We start from the raw sequence: 15,000 nt of genomic DNA on the forward strand, positions 1-15,000 counted from the left end.
TGATGATTGGAGTCAGTCCCTGTAATGATTTATCTATGCAGGCCGTGTACATACATGGACTACAAGATTGGGAAAGCCTGATGACCCATGGGAAGAAACAACATACAACATGGGTCCCGAGACATGGAGAGTGGGCAGTGTGTAGTGGTGTGGTTAGACATGACCTGCACCCACAGTAAGGATGAGTACTGTAGAGGAAGGGTGGGTGGGGGAACTATGGGTAAGCAATTGTGGGCCTAGGCGTGCAGGTGTTGGCTAGCGCGGTTCTATTTGGACCGCCCTGGGGATGTAAGCAATAGCGCGAATTGGGCAGGGCCTCTGCCTAACGAGCAGCCATTCCAGGTATGGGTTCCACTGTAGCACAGTCTATTTTACATGGCAAAGTACAGTATGACCATATGTGTTGTTGCAAAACCCCCTACATAACACCAAAAAATACATGGTCACAACACACCACTGTAAGCATGTAAGCCTAGGCATGTAAGCCAATCTAAGTGGCATCACAGTATATTTTTGTAGTCCTCACCCCCACACAGGGGTGTGAGTGTCCAATGCAAACTCCAACTGCAGTGTATATGCACAGCTGTTGATGTAGAAGACATGGCCAGCTGTGGAACTTCCCTGCAGCCTTCCTGCACATCCCTGGATAATTCCCCTACTAATTCCCCCCTTTGTGCCCCATGAACATCACTTACCTATCAACCCCTGTTCCATTTCTATTAATGTTTAATGTTGCATATAGGTGACACCTTCTTCCCCAACTATATTGCCAGAATCTGGAACCCCCAACCCACATGTAATACCTCAGCTGTCCCACAGGACACATGTAAATAACACATGAAGGAACACCACAAGCACACTTGGATCAGCACAGGCTCACCACCTTGCGAAGTCCACCCACCCCAACTTACACTCTATACCACTACATCAACTAGTGGAACTGACACCTCTTGTCCTGCCTCACATACAAATCCTACCATCTGACAAACCTTCCCTATTGCTCTCCATCCACTTATTCCAACAGGCTACTATACAGTTACAATGTCACCCCCACTACCTACCTACTCCTTCGCTGTTCCTCTCTACTGTACCGCACAGGTATGGAATAACTAAACCTACCCTGAATACCTGCGTTTAACCTATCCAGAACTGTTAAACTGGAATCTTCACCTTAAACTGACCTTTGTCAACAGTCATACCTGGCATGTAAACCTGACCTAAGCATGTAAAATACAGACAAGTTAACGTAAACTAAGCATGAGGAATGGTGGAAGTTGTTATGATACATCTGTTTCTTTCTATGAATGTGAACACCTCAGTATTAATTGGATTTAGTAGCTGGGGTCACTGTGGAGCTCTACTCCCCAGGCCACCACTGAAATGCACAAGCATCCAGTCGGAATGTCCCGGTCTACAAATGTAGACTAAATACATGAAGTAGCACGGGGTATATGGGAGCAAGTGGGTGTAAGACTGTTTGGGCGGGGGTAAGCAATTACCACACTGGTTAAGCAATGTAGAGGCTAACTCAGTGCAAGAGGTCAGCAATGATGAGCCTCACTCAAACTAATGCACACCCACCTACAATTGCTCTACAGTGCTTTAGTCACTCTGTAGCCAACAGCTTTAGTCGTGGCCATTAACAAAATATTCTGCACTGCCAGATTGCAACCTCCCAGCCCTGCACACTATAGTGTACATGATTTCCACTATGCCATGGCAGATACACATTCAGCTGCTGTGATCACAACCATATCATCCAGCACAGTCATCTAACAGTACAGGAAATGTAAGTGTGTAGATTAATACCAGCAAACATGTGTACATTGCGCAGTCTATGTGCATCAAAGAACAGTGCCTGCCCAATCATACTGTGAGAACAGTAGTGTTGCATAATACCGATGAGAATAATGAAAAACAGTGCACACCGTGGGGGCGTGTGGCCGTGCTTCATGCACAGAATGTCACACCTGGGGCATTGGCTCCACGGACCCGGAAGATGAGGCTGGGCATGTGTGTGAGCAAACTGCTGTGTCTCAAAACCCTGGCAGGATGCTACCAGTGGGAGAAACAGTGTAGACCAGCTGATTCTACTCTTGACCCGACAACAGACCCATCCCTGGCAGGATGAACCAAAAGTTATGGATCACATCGATGTCTCCACCAGTATCGGATGAGGATTAAGGGCAGGCTCATACGTACGTGGACTAAATGGATGAAGAGCCTGCGGTCGAGACAGTATACTGGAGGAGTACCGACACATGCAGAGAGAAAAATGTGTGGAGGTATGGAATGGCAGGGCTAGCAACTGGAGAATGGATGGATGCTGTGTACATGGAGCTCGAGGGCCGGGGAAAGGGAACATAGGTATGACATTATGGTAGAAATATGCAAATTAACTAGAACAGCAATAGTGTAGTGGGCAGGGCATCTGCCTAACGTGCACGCATTCCCGGTTCAGGTCCCACTGCAACACATTCTATTTTCCATGTGAAGTCTGTATATCCACATCATTTTGCTATATAGCCTACTAAATAACATTTATATGTGAACAGGAGTACTGCATTAAATGCACATGTGAAGTGTCAGAACTGCTTTAAAGTGCCTTAATCACAAAGTAGCCAACTGTCGGTGTTCTGCCCAGCAACAATAAACAGCTCCTGCAAGGCTAGAACCAAGGACCCTGCACACCATAGACAAAGGGATTTATCAGTAATCCATGACAAATACAAAGAAAGTCGCTGTTTTCAGAAACATATCATTCAGTCCAGTCATGCAATAGTACAGAGAATGTATACCAACATCTAGATGTATGTGTGTGTAGACATATTAATATCTATACAGATACAACACATCTATGTATGTGCATATATATATATATATATATATATATATATATATATATATATATCTACACTATATACATATATATCAATATATGCACAGATATACATGCAAATGCCTACGTCGACACATATATGTGTCTACACCTATATGTCTACATATACACAGCACGCAACATATGTGTACGCAGATATATATCTATGTCGGTATATACGGACATAGTTATATAAATGTTAGCGGATTTGTATATCTATATAGATATATATGGCCATACATCTGTAGATAGCAATGGCAGATTAACAAACACACATATGTCCACATGCACCGTTAATGGGGTTGTGAGGCCCCACACACTATATGTCTTGTTAGAATAGGCATCCACCCCACAGCCAAACATGTCCACCCTGCAGTACACTACCAAGTGTTGCAGATCCCATAACCGTGACCTGACATGACATGGCCACAAGATGTTAACAGTAAGCCATCCCAGCAGTGTGATGTCAGGCTGGTATTGTTAACATATCATGCAGTACAGTCTGCCTCCCGTAGGAAATGTAATATGTGTAAGCCATCAACATCCCCAGGATACAGATACACAGACACAGATATGCAGACACAGATATATATATATATATATATATATATATATATATATATATATATATATATATATATATATATATATATAGATAGATAGATAGATAGAGAGAGAGAGAGAGAGAGATGTATACATATACATACATATATATATATATATATATATATATATATATATATGGATATATAAAGATATACATACACATGCAGATATATGTACAGTAAGATACATATGTAGAAGGTGCACACAATATGGAACAGCCACTATACCTACAGTTAACACCTGAACAACTGGACACTGTATGGGCCACCCATACATATGTCATTCATTGCCTGCAACATATACCCATAGAGAGGTCATAGGAAAGACACCACACACAAGTTTGGAGAAATGGAAAACCTTTAATTGTGTACTATTACAGTTCTATATGCCTTATCATATAGCTGTTCAGACACTGACAACCATATGAACAGATTACTGCAACTGTGAAACAGTTATACTAATACAGTAGTTTGGAAAGGTTCACAACTATTGCTGTCCAGGCCAAGCCCTTCAAATTGTACAATAGTGAAGACAGGCTGGGCCACAGGATACCAAACAATCAACAGTATGTAATTCAGGTGTATAGTTCAGCAGCCTTTATCTACACTCTGTACAAACTCAGTAGGCGGTAAAGACGTTATGTGATCAAATCGGTTGTAACTGTTACATAACCAGGCATAACCGACACCATCACAAGAACACCGACAAACAGAACAGTCTGTATGGCATGAGGCTGTAGGCTTGCATTACCCCAATTCATGTAAGTAATGTAAATATAGGTGAAGTACATGGTACTGTACATCCAGATACCTTATGGCAGCTCACCCCTGATACCCCCACTGTTTGTAACACCCTAGGCCATGTATGGTGCTTCCCCCTTAGACTCAATAATACAGGGCCACATACCACTGTTGCATATAGTGGTCTCCAGAGTGCATGAGGGAACACATGTATTGTGTAGGTGATGCCCACACATATATGGCCCCAGCCCCACTGTATCTGTGGAAGATACAACAGCAGTGGACTGATGGCAGTGTGATATACTCACAGCCCACTACAGAATAACCCCGACAGCATGAAATATGTGCAAAATTTGGTATGCAGGTGAAGGCCAGAGGCTGGAACACAGGCACATATGTGGAAAACTGTTGCCATACACTAAGCAAGTTGCTTGTGTTACAGGATAGTCTGCAACATACCCGTAGTAAGGGAATTGAGTTTAGAAATGGATGTAGCCATGCGCTGATAGCACTCAACACACACACTGCCAGTGTAATATCTGACACAGGACCTGTGTGCTGGACAGACAAAACCTGATAGGCATACCTCTGTCCAGCAAGAGGATTGGCCCACAGTTGTGAGCTATGCAGACAGACTGCATTCCAGGGTAAACTTGTATGTACACACACACACACACACACACACACACACACACACACACACACACACACACACACACACACACACACACACACACACACACAAACCCTGTAACACCAGTACTATACAAAGCATAACACAACGCTACTCACAGTCTGTCTGTTGTTCCTGATCCTCCTACAAATATGTGGCTGCCCTGAGTGTGCCGGGTCTCCTGTAAGAGTTATTGCTACCTACTGTCTGTAACACTGATGCCCACACACAGGAAGGATGTCCATCACACAGGTAATGTAAAGGGACCATGGCCACATGATGTAGGGAGTTATAGTGGGTGGTTGCCATGACAGTGGTAATTGGAAGTACTATACATGTGTAATCAAATCTATATGGCTATCTGGATAAGTATATGTACATATATTTCCACCATATGTCCTGGACATGGAGTGTAGCCCTACCCCAGCCCCTATAGTCCCAAAGTCGTAGTGCAAGGGGATGGCAGATATGTATAGCAGGTATATTAGTACACTAATGTTACTGTCATTGGGATTGTCTTCACAGACATGGTGTGTGTGGAAGATTGCATCTGCTTATAACATGTGCACCATTGGATACTGACAGACATCCTAAGGAAATCATTGTAAAGTACCACTGCTAGCATGTAATGCCCCTGTGGACTGCAGCAGAGATATTGCCCAATATATGTGGGAATTCTCACACACCCTGTACATTCCAGAGGTATACACATAAGCCCATAGTGCATAACATGTATACTATGCCTGACAATATGGATGTAGACAACCATGTAGATGGGTATAACACATAACGACTGGTATATATTTGCCACCAGAGGTTATGCATTCACACACTCCTATCTGGCCTAACACATAATGACTGCTGGTACAGGAGTGCCACGACCACATACTACCCACTAGATATTGACATGCATCTGTACAGCATCCCACTGCTCTGTCTGACATACATGATTTGTAAGGGAGGCCTGGCAGTAGTACATCTGGCAAGTATCTGCACATGACATCTCACTGGGTGAGCACACTAAGCTGCTAGGCATGTAACAATGCACTGTGCAGGCTACAGGCAGACTGGCTCAACACTGGCCTACATCTCCTATGGGGGAATGCACATGTACCTGCATATATCGCAGGCTCAACAGGCATGTCACAACACAGGGTAAGATACACATGTATGGAGGTGCATATCCACAAACACTGTGAACACAGACATAGCCACATATGTTAAGCTAGCATAATATTACAGTATATGGCCTATCTGTTCTACATCATCCTGATATGTGCCACTCACAGACTGACCCTACATATACTGGGCTGCTACACAGTTTGGTCTGATGGTTGTCTGTGGTATGGGACATGTGTGTGTATGGCCCTACAAACATGTACGCCAATACGGTACCATACAGTGGGGCAGCATGTAACACCAGATAGGAGGGGAACTAGAACAATGACATCTACCACAATCTGTACCCAGGCTAAAGTACATATTAACAATACACACACTGTCGACATTCACCATGTACACAGACCTCAGTACTGTACAAACATCCACAGAATGTCCAGGTTATGGCATGAAATATAACCCCTACTGTACATAAGATGTGTAGCAGTCTGATATATCACTGGCTTGTTATCAGATATGATGACACTAATTATGGTGTACAGCACATATGCACCACTTCCTGCACGACATATGTACAAAAGTTGACAGAGGTGTGGCTGGGAGCACATACACAGGGCAAGTATTGACATGTTGCTGTGATAACCTCATACATTCACTGTTGTAATGAGCTTTGTTGCAACATATGTCCTATGAAGGATATGAAGTCAGTAACTGTCATGCCTTCACCATCTACAGACTGCAGTCCTCACACCACCTTCTGCAGTCCACAGATAGATGCTCCATGGGTAACATATGAAACCAAAGGCACAACACTGCCCAGTCTGCAGATGACCCTGCAGATGGGGATTCCTCATAAACATGGAACTGACATGGCAGGTATTGAAATGTATGACAACCATATCCAAACACTGTGAAACCAACATTACTCCTAATGCAGTATAGCAGCAGTTACAGTCTGTAGTCAGGTCCGGCACTTCACCCTCCTGTGTGTTGCCCTCTTTCCATAGTGTATGTTGTTAGAGGTAAATCCCCAATCCATCTGAGATGCTGTTTGCCAAACAACAATACTAGTTCCTGCTCATAGTGAATTAAAAAGGCCAACACCACCATGAAGTTCCTAAATATTGGATTGTGTTTCCATGCAATTGGCTATGGGAATGTTACCACAGATGTTCCACATGCAATCAGCTAGGGAAGGGCTGAAATTTGTGCGCAGGCCATCAGCTGATCATGAGCATCACTTAAAATACTCATGCTGCTGCCTAAGCAAAGCAGGTGTGGGTCTCCACATCCACCAGAGAGGGAGTGGGTGAGGCAGACAGAGGCAAATACATGTCAGGGAGGGTGGGAGTGTAAAACTGAAGCATGTTTGTGTCACACACCTACCAGCACAGGATATCAAACCCCTGACAACTATGTAGTGCTATCACAGTTCAATGCAGTTATTGGATGCGCCACATGGGGTACCTGTTGTGGAGCACTCAGAACATATATGTCATGGTGAGTGACATCTGCAACAGGGATATGGTAGCTATATGGTAGGTGACGTACATGTGCCTGTCCGCATGAACAGGTGTCGATGTCAGCACAGCTACACTCTCACAGGGACACACACACATTGACACAATTGGCAGGGCCAGGAGTACAACTCATCAGTAGTGGGATTGCCACAACACATCACTTTGCAGGTATCACATGCACCACATGGGTCATACGGAGGTTGTATGGGCAAAAAGTATGAGGAGGCCTCAGACATCAGACAGCATGCTTCAGTATGCCCATTGGGGTTGTAGTGTGTGTGGATGTGGACATACACACCATAAAACACACACACAAACACACAGGGTGCCAGTATTGACATGCATGGGTGCATGTCTGCACAGGTGTGTGGTGGTTAACTGTGCATGCTATACAAGGGTAGATGATGGGTATACCTTGGCATCAGGCCACATGACAATGGTCTGCATTGTGGCTCACGGCTGTAGTTTCTGCATTTGCCCACACAGGTGGGTACTGTATCCCTCATCCAGTCATCTGGGTGACTAATGTGTGTGGCCAATGCTGTGCATCGCTTGCCATATATGTGTTCCTTAGTCCATGACATGGACGATGTCTAGGATGTGCACACCTCCCACATGCATGTACAGTGACATGTGGAACTGTACCTGGGGTGTCTGGCCCATGTTGTGAACACAGATTATCATCAGATGTGCCAGTCTTGCCCACCCGTGGCCAGGCTGGTAATGGGCAGCAGGTTTACCCTGCACCTACATTGATAGCATGCTAACAGCATTCCCTGGTGTCAGTGGCATCTGTCCATACAGGGCATGTTGTCAGGCATGGTATGTCTGTTGTAGGTCAAATGTGAAGGCACCACAGGTGGTGCAGGTGTCCATTGGGGAACATGGGGGAGGTGCACTGTCTACATGTACGTGCATATTGGACAGATGTGGAGGGTGACATGCCCTCTGTAGGCCACTGATATCACTCCATAGTTACTATCAGTGGCCAATATGCAGTGTACTACCCACATATTGGCTGTTGCCTAGGCAAGTGTGTGTGTGTGTATGTGACATGGGTGAGAGTGTGCTCTGGGTAATACTGGGGTTGCTAACTGTGATTGCCTGGCCGTGATGTCACATGTATGGGTATGAATATGCACCCCAGCCTCTCTGCTATTTCACAGCTGTTATCCCTGTACAGTGGACATTGTGATATGTACTAGGGTCACCATATAAGAATTTTGCAAAACCCACCACACATTGGGCCCAGGTGTCACACACACACACACACATCCACCTCCACCCAGGATATGGGTTACAAACACACACACACACACACACATCTGTCATGCCTGGGAGTAGAACCCCTACCTAACTAGTGTATTACACTAGTACAGCACTACGCAGTTATAGTATGTGCCATGGACATTACTGGAGTACTCCTTCCCCAAAGGTGCAATTAACACTGAATGACATCAGCAGGATTGCCAAAGTAGACCATTTGAAAGTACTGCAAGCGACTAGCCTAAAATGCATTGCGCCCTACACAGACAGTGAGACACACACAAAACATCCACAACTGACATCTGTGGGTATAGAACCCCTGACATAGGTCTATATCACACTACAGCATAGAGTTGTTATAGGATGCACCACGTGGATTTCTGGAGTACTCCTTCCCCAAAGGTGCATTTTACAATAAATGACACCAGTAGGATTACCAAAGTAGAGCATTTGAAATGTACTGCAAGTGACTAGCCTATGATGCATTGCTCGGTACACAGACATTGAAACACACACAAAATATCTACAACTGCCATGGGTGGGGATGGAACCCGACCACAGTTCTAATTCATACTCCAGCAGTACGCAGTTACCGGATGCACTACAGAGATTACTAGGCTACAACCTTCCCAGAGGTCTAGTTCTAGGTGGGTGACATCAGCAGCCTTGCCAATGTTGAGTATATGTATTGTAAGGTGTGTGAGTGCCCTAAAAAGCATTGCTTACTACACAATCAGAGACAGACATGCACACATACAATTGCCAAGTCTGGGGTTAGAACACCTACCTAACTACCTTATCACACTACAGCAGTATGCAGTTACAGGACGTGATACGGGGATTACTAGGCAACAATCTTCCCAGAGGTGTATTTCTAGGTGGGTGACATCAGCAGCCTTGCCAAAATTGAGTATATGACTTGTGAGTAGTGTGAGTACCCTAAAAAGAATTGTTCTCTACACAGTCAGAAATGGACAGACATGCACACAACTGCACACACACAGTTGCCAAGTCTGGGATTAGAACACTTACCTAACTACTTTATCACATTACAGCAGCACGCAGTTACAGGACACACTACGGGGATTACTTGGCAACAACCTTCCCAGAGGTGTATTTCTAGGTGGGTGACATCAGCAGCCTTGCCAAAGTTGAGTATACGACTTGTGAGTAGTGTGAGTACCCTAAAAAGCATTGCTCTCTACACAGTCAGAGATGGACAGACATGCACACAAATGCACGCACACAGTTGCTAAGTCTGGGGTTAGAACACCTACTTAACTACTTTATCACACTACAGCAGTACGCAGTTACAGGACACGCTACAGGGATTGCTTGGCAACAACCTTCTCAGAGGTGTATTTCTATGTGGGTGACATCAGCAACCTTGCTAAATTTGAGTATATGACTTGTGAGTACCCTAAAAAGCATTGCTCTTTACACAGTCAGAGACGGACAGACACATATACAAACAGTTGCCAAGTCTGGGGTTAGAACACCTACCTAACTACTTTATCACACTACAGCAGTACACACTATGGGGATCACTTGGAAACAACCTTCCCAGAGGTGTATTTCTAGGTGGGTGACATCAGCAGCCTTGCCTAAGTTGAGTATATGAATTGTAAGGAGTGTGAGTACCCTAAAAAAATATTGCTCTCTATACAATCAGAGACAGACAGACACTCCCACACAGTTGTCAAGTCTGGGGTTAGAACACCTACCTAACTACTTTAGTACACTACGGCAGTACACAGTTACAGGATGTGCTATGGAGATTACTAGGCAACAACCTTCCCAGAGGTGTAGCTCTAGGTGGGTGACATCAGCAGCCTTGCCAAAATTGAGTATATGAATTGTGAGGAGTGTGAGTACCCTAAAAAGCATTGCTCTCTACACAGTCAGAGACAGACACACACAAACACAGTTTCCAAGTCTGGGGTTAAAACTCCTACCTAACTAGTTTATCACACTGCAGCAGTACACAGTTATGGGAAGTCCCACGGAGATGACTACTTCTACATTACTACACAGGAGTGAGGGGGCACACCTGACTGTTATTACATTACTATGTTGGATGGGGGGTACACCTACCTATTTCTCCAAAAGGTGTATTTCACATTGGATTACCTCAGCAGACTTGTCATAGTAGGGCTATGGGGAGGGCGGTGTATGCATGGGGCATAGCCCATTCATGTATGGGTTGACACGCCACATGCGGACGCACGTGGGGTCATATGTCACAGGTACGTGTATATAGCTGCTAGATGACTACTCCCTTGTACAGTCATGTTGCACAGCTGGCACGTGCACCACACAGTCTGTAATGCTGACAGATACTGTTGGCTAGTATCTGCAGTGAGTGACATCTACACCTCATGTGTTTGGGGCCCTTTGGCTGTGTGCTGGGTGGAACAGGCCTGGATGGCTCCCTGTTACAGTGACCCTCTTCCACACATCTATGTACGTCCCTTTGGCTTATTATAGTGTGTTGTCCTGACATATTTGTCTGTATTCCTATCCACTGTGTGTGCAAGGCATGAGTGGTGCATACTGACGAGTGTCTGCTCTAACAACTGCTTCTGCCAGATATGTCTGGTCCACTGGTGTTTGCAGTAATGACCTTCATGTGTTTCAGTGTGTGAGCATGCCCAGTATGCCCTTTCAGTATGTTGTAAACTGACATTGCCTTCATTTCTCTAAGTGTGTGAGCATGCCCAGTATGGCTGTCTGTATTTAATCTGCGGATGGTGTCCAGGTAGTGTGTGCTGCAGTGCTGACCCTTGTGATGTACACTGACAGGTAGCATGCTGTCTCTGCTGGGTATCCATTGATCATTTGGCTTTGACTGTTACTACATTTCTGCATAGCAGGGTGGGGCACACCTGACTGTTTTTACATTTCTACACAGGAGTGGGGGGGCACACCTGACAGTTATTACATTACTATGTAGGATGGGGGGAAACACCTGACTATTTTTACATTTCTACACAGGAGTGGGGGGCACACCTGACTGTTATTACATTACTATGTTGGATGGGGGGGGCACACCTGCCAATTTCTACATAGGGTTGGGGAGGCACACCTGATAGTTATTACATTACTATGTAGGATGGGGGGCACACCTGACTATTTCTACATTTCTACATAGGATTGGGGGGCACACCTGCCAGTTATTACATTACTATGTAGGATGGGGGGGCACACCTGACTTTCTACATTTCTACACAGGAGTGGGGGGGGGCACACCTGAATGTTATTACATTACATTACTATGTAGGATGGGGGGAGCACATGTGAAACATGTACACATTCACTAAGACCGTACTGGTATGTCGAGTACTCCATTTCATTCTGTACTGCTAACTATCATGCTGCCTAGAGGCATACCAATGTACTACAGATTGTGGCTTCGGTTGCCCTACATATTATTGTCTGCCTTCCTACCCTTCAGAAATAACATCCCACTGCCTGCCATGCTGTGGTCTGTCTGTATGAGGGGGGGGTAACCATAGCCATCATTCTGGGGCCATGCCATGAGCTCTGTTTGAGTTTGTCTACACCTGTCCTGCTGGCTGGGACTGTTGTTGGGTATGTGAACCATCCAGACTGGCATGTGTGGGTCATACGGACACATATGTCGCACAGCACATTTCCTGCAGTGGGTTTTGTCACCCTGAGTAGTACTGGCTACTATGGTGTCTCCAGTATGTGTTGCAGATGTGATGGTGACACTATGGGTGTCTACTGTCTGCTGCCATAACATTCAGCCACCCAATTCCCTTGCATGCTCATATCCATACCATAGCTACAGGTAACAACATATTCTACACAATTTGGCAATTGGTAGGTTAATTGACTTACCTTGAGGGTGTGCCAGACTTTTGGATGGTACTGGAGGGCTGCCTATGTTGGATGCACATAGTACACTCCCTATGCATGGTTGAGCACAGGTAATGTCATATTTGGCATCCCTTTTACTGTATGTGTGAGTCAGACAGAGGTGTCATTCCCTGGGTCCCTACTGTGTCAGTGCATGTGCTATGCATTGCCTCTTTGTCAAGGCCAGGGCATACTGTGCACACTTCCTTCTGCCTACTGGGGCAGGCTCAGGCTGTTCCTCCTCTGGGTCACCCTGTGCCTGTTCTGGCCTTGGCATTGGTGGAGGGCTGTGTGCCCCCCCCCATGCTGTTCCTGCTGCAGCTGTTTATGCAGAATCATATTGTGTAGCATAGCACATACCATAACAATTTGTGTACATGTAGCTGGTGAATACTGCAAGGCTCCATTGGCTGTGTCCAGACACCAGAACCATGACCTGAGCATCCCAAACACACGCTCTATTATATGTCTGGCCTGTGGTGATCATAGGGGATGCCCACAATGGCAAATCTCTGGTACAGCTGTGTCAGATGCCATATGTGTGAATCGTCATAGCTTCCAGGGCAGCCAGCACACACATTCAGTATAATGGCCTGGGCATCACAGACAATTTGGCAGTTGATAGAGGGGATGCCCCTGCGGTTGATGTAGACCCTACCCTGCTCACCAGGTGGTGCTTTGATGCATATGTGTGTGCAGTCCATAGCACCCACTACCCCAGGGTATTCTGCTATTTGGTGGAAAAGACGCATATTGCTGGTCAACACTTTACGGGTGGTGAGGAAATATACATGCTCACTGGCATGTGCTGACATGGCAAATGCCAGTGAGCATGTCCCATGTGCTGACATGGCATCCAGGAACTGGTGGAATACTCTGGACGCTGATGCCTGTGAGATCCCCAAGATATCCCCAATTGTGCTTTGGGACGTACCTGTGGCTAGTATACCTAGGCCTACCATACCTTGGTGTCCACTGGGATGGGTTTCCCTCGGTCAGTTTGTTGTGTCAGATGTGGCCGGCACAGCTCAACAATTTGCTGTATTTTGTAATTTGTCTCTGTCCACCCTATAGCGCTCCACTATCTCCAGCTCATGTAGCCCCTGGAAGGTTACCCTGGGTCTGTACTCTCTTCTCAGGTGTGCTGCTCAGCAGCATTCACATCCTCACCACCCTCAGCCTCTTGCACATGTTGTTCTATATTGCCTGCTGCAGCCCTTCTAATTTTGTAGGCTTGTTTGTTAAAACTTCCTCGCTTTTATACAGCGGTGGTGTAGAGTGTGGGAAAAACCCAAGGGGAAGGTGTTTGCTTGATTTATAGTAGTGTTCTGGCTAGGCTGGTCTGCTGCCTGTGTAATTGGCTGATTCTGATACATTTCACCTGCCAGCTAAGCTAGTTCTCCTTGAATACCTTCCTACTGCTGTTTTCCCTTCCCATTGCCTTCCTGTTTAAGGCCGTGTGCGCGCCGCACACACAGAGTGCTCATATGTGCACACTGCTGCTATTTCTTGGTTTAACTTCTTTTTTCTTCCTGTAAAACCCATTGCGCGGCATGCACACCCACTTAGGCTTTGTAAAGAGTGCTAAGCAAGTTTAGACACACCCCCTAGCTTAGCTGTGCTGAGCTAGGGGCACACCTGAGCCACAGGGCTCCTATCCGCTTACAGTATGGCTGACACACCCACCCATGATGTCACCTACCACCTAGTTTTATACTCTGCTATTCATGCTCTTACACTGTTGAGACCTGCCTCACATGCTGGGGAAAACTGGGATTCACTATCCTTCCCCTCATTTGCATAGGATTGCCTGCTAATGCATAGTTACATGTCTCACACTGTGCCTCCCCCCTTAGCAGCCACTACTTACCGGCCAGGTTGTCTTTTGCCTGCCATTGACTTGCATGGCAGAATACTGATTTTAGTTAGACAGCATTTTTTGATTTATTTTCTTATTTCCCCACCGATCCCGTTTGCGCGCCACTGCCCTATGCTTCAACGGCTGTGATTGGCAGACATATCATAATAGTTGTATTTTGTACATTTTGCATTGTTTGCAATGCCAATGGCCTTCTACTTGGCCATTGGCATGCTTTCTCAATGATATGCAGCCTTTATTTGGAGCTGTCATGGCTCCGTTTTGGATTTTGCAGTACCGTACTCGGTTACTAACTGAGTACATTTCTGCACACCCTGATTCCTCTTTTCTGGATGGCAGATTTACCTCATTTGCATGGTTTTCACCTGTAAATGGGGTGATTTGCATCCGGGGGCTGGGAACGTGCAGCACTAGTGCTGGAGCGCTCGGGCACATCA

The sequence above is a fragment of the Protopterus annectens genome, chromosome 3.part1 (assembly GCF_019279795.1).
Source record: "Protopterus annectens isolate FY-2018-M chromosome 3.part1, PAN1.0, whole genome shotgun sequence".
In the NCBI taxonomy this organism is placed as follows: Eukaryota; Metazoa; Chordata; order Ceratodontiformes; family Protopteridae; genus Protopterus; species Protopterus annectens.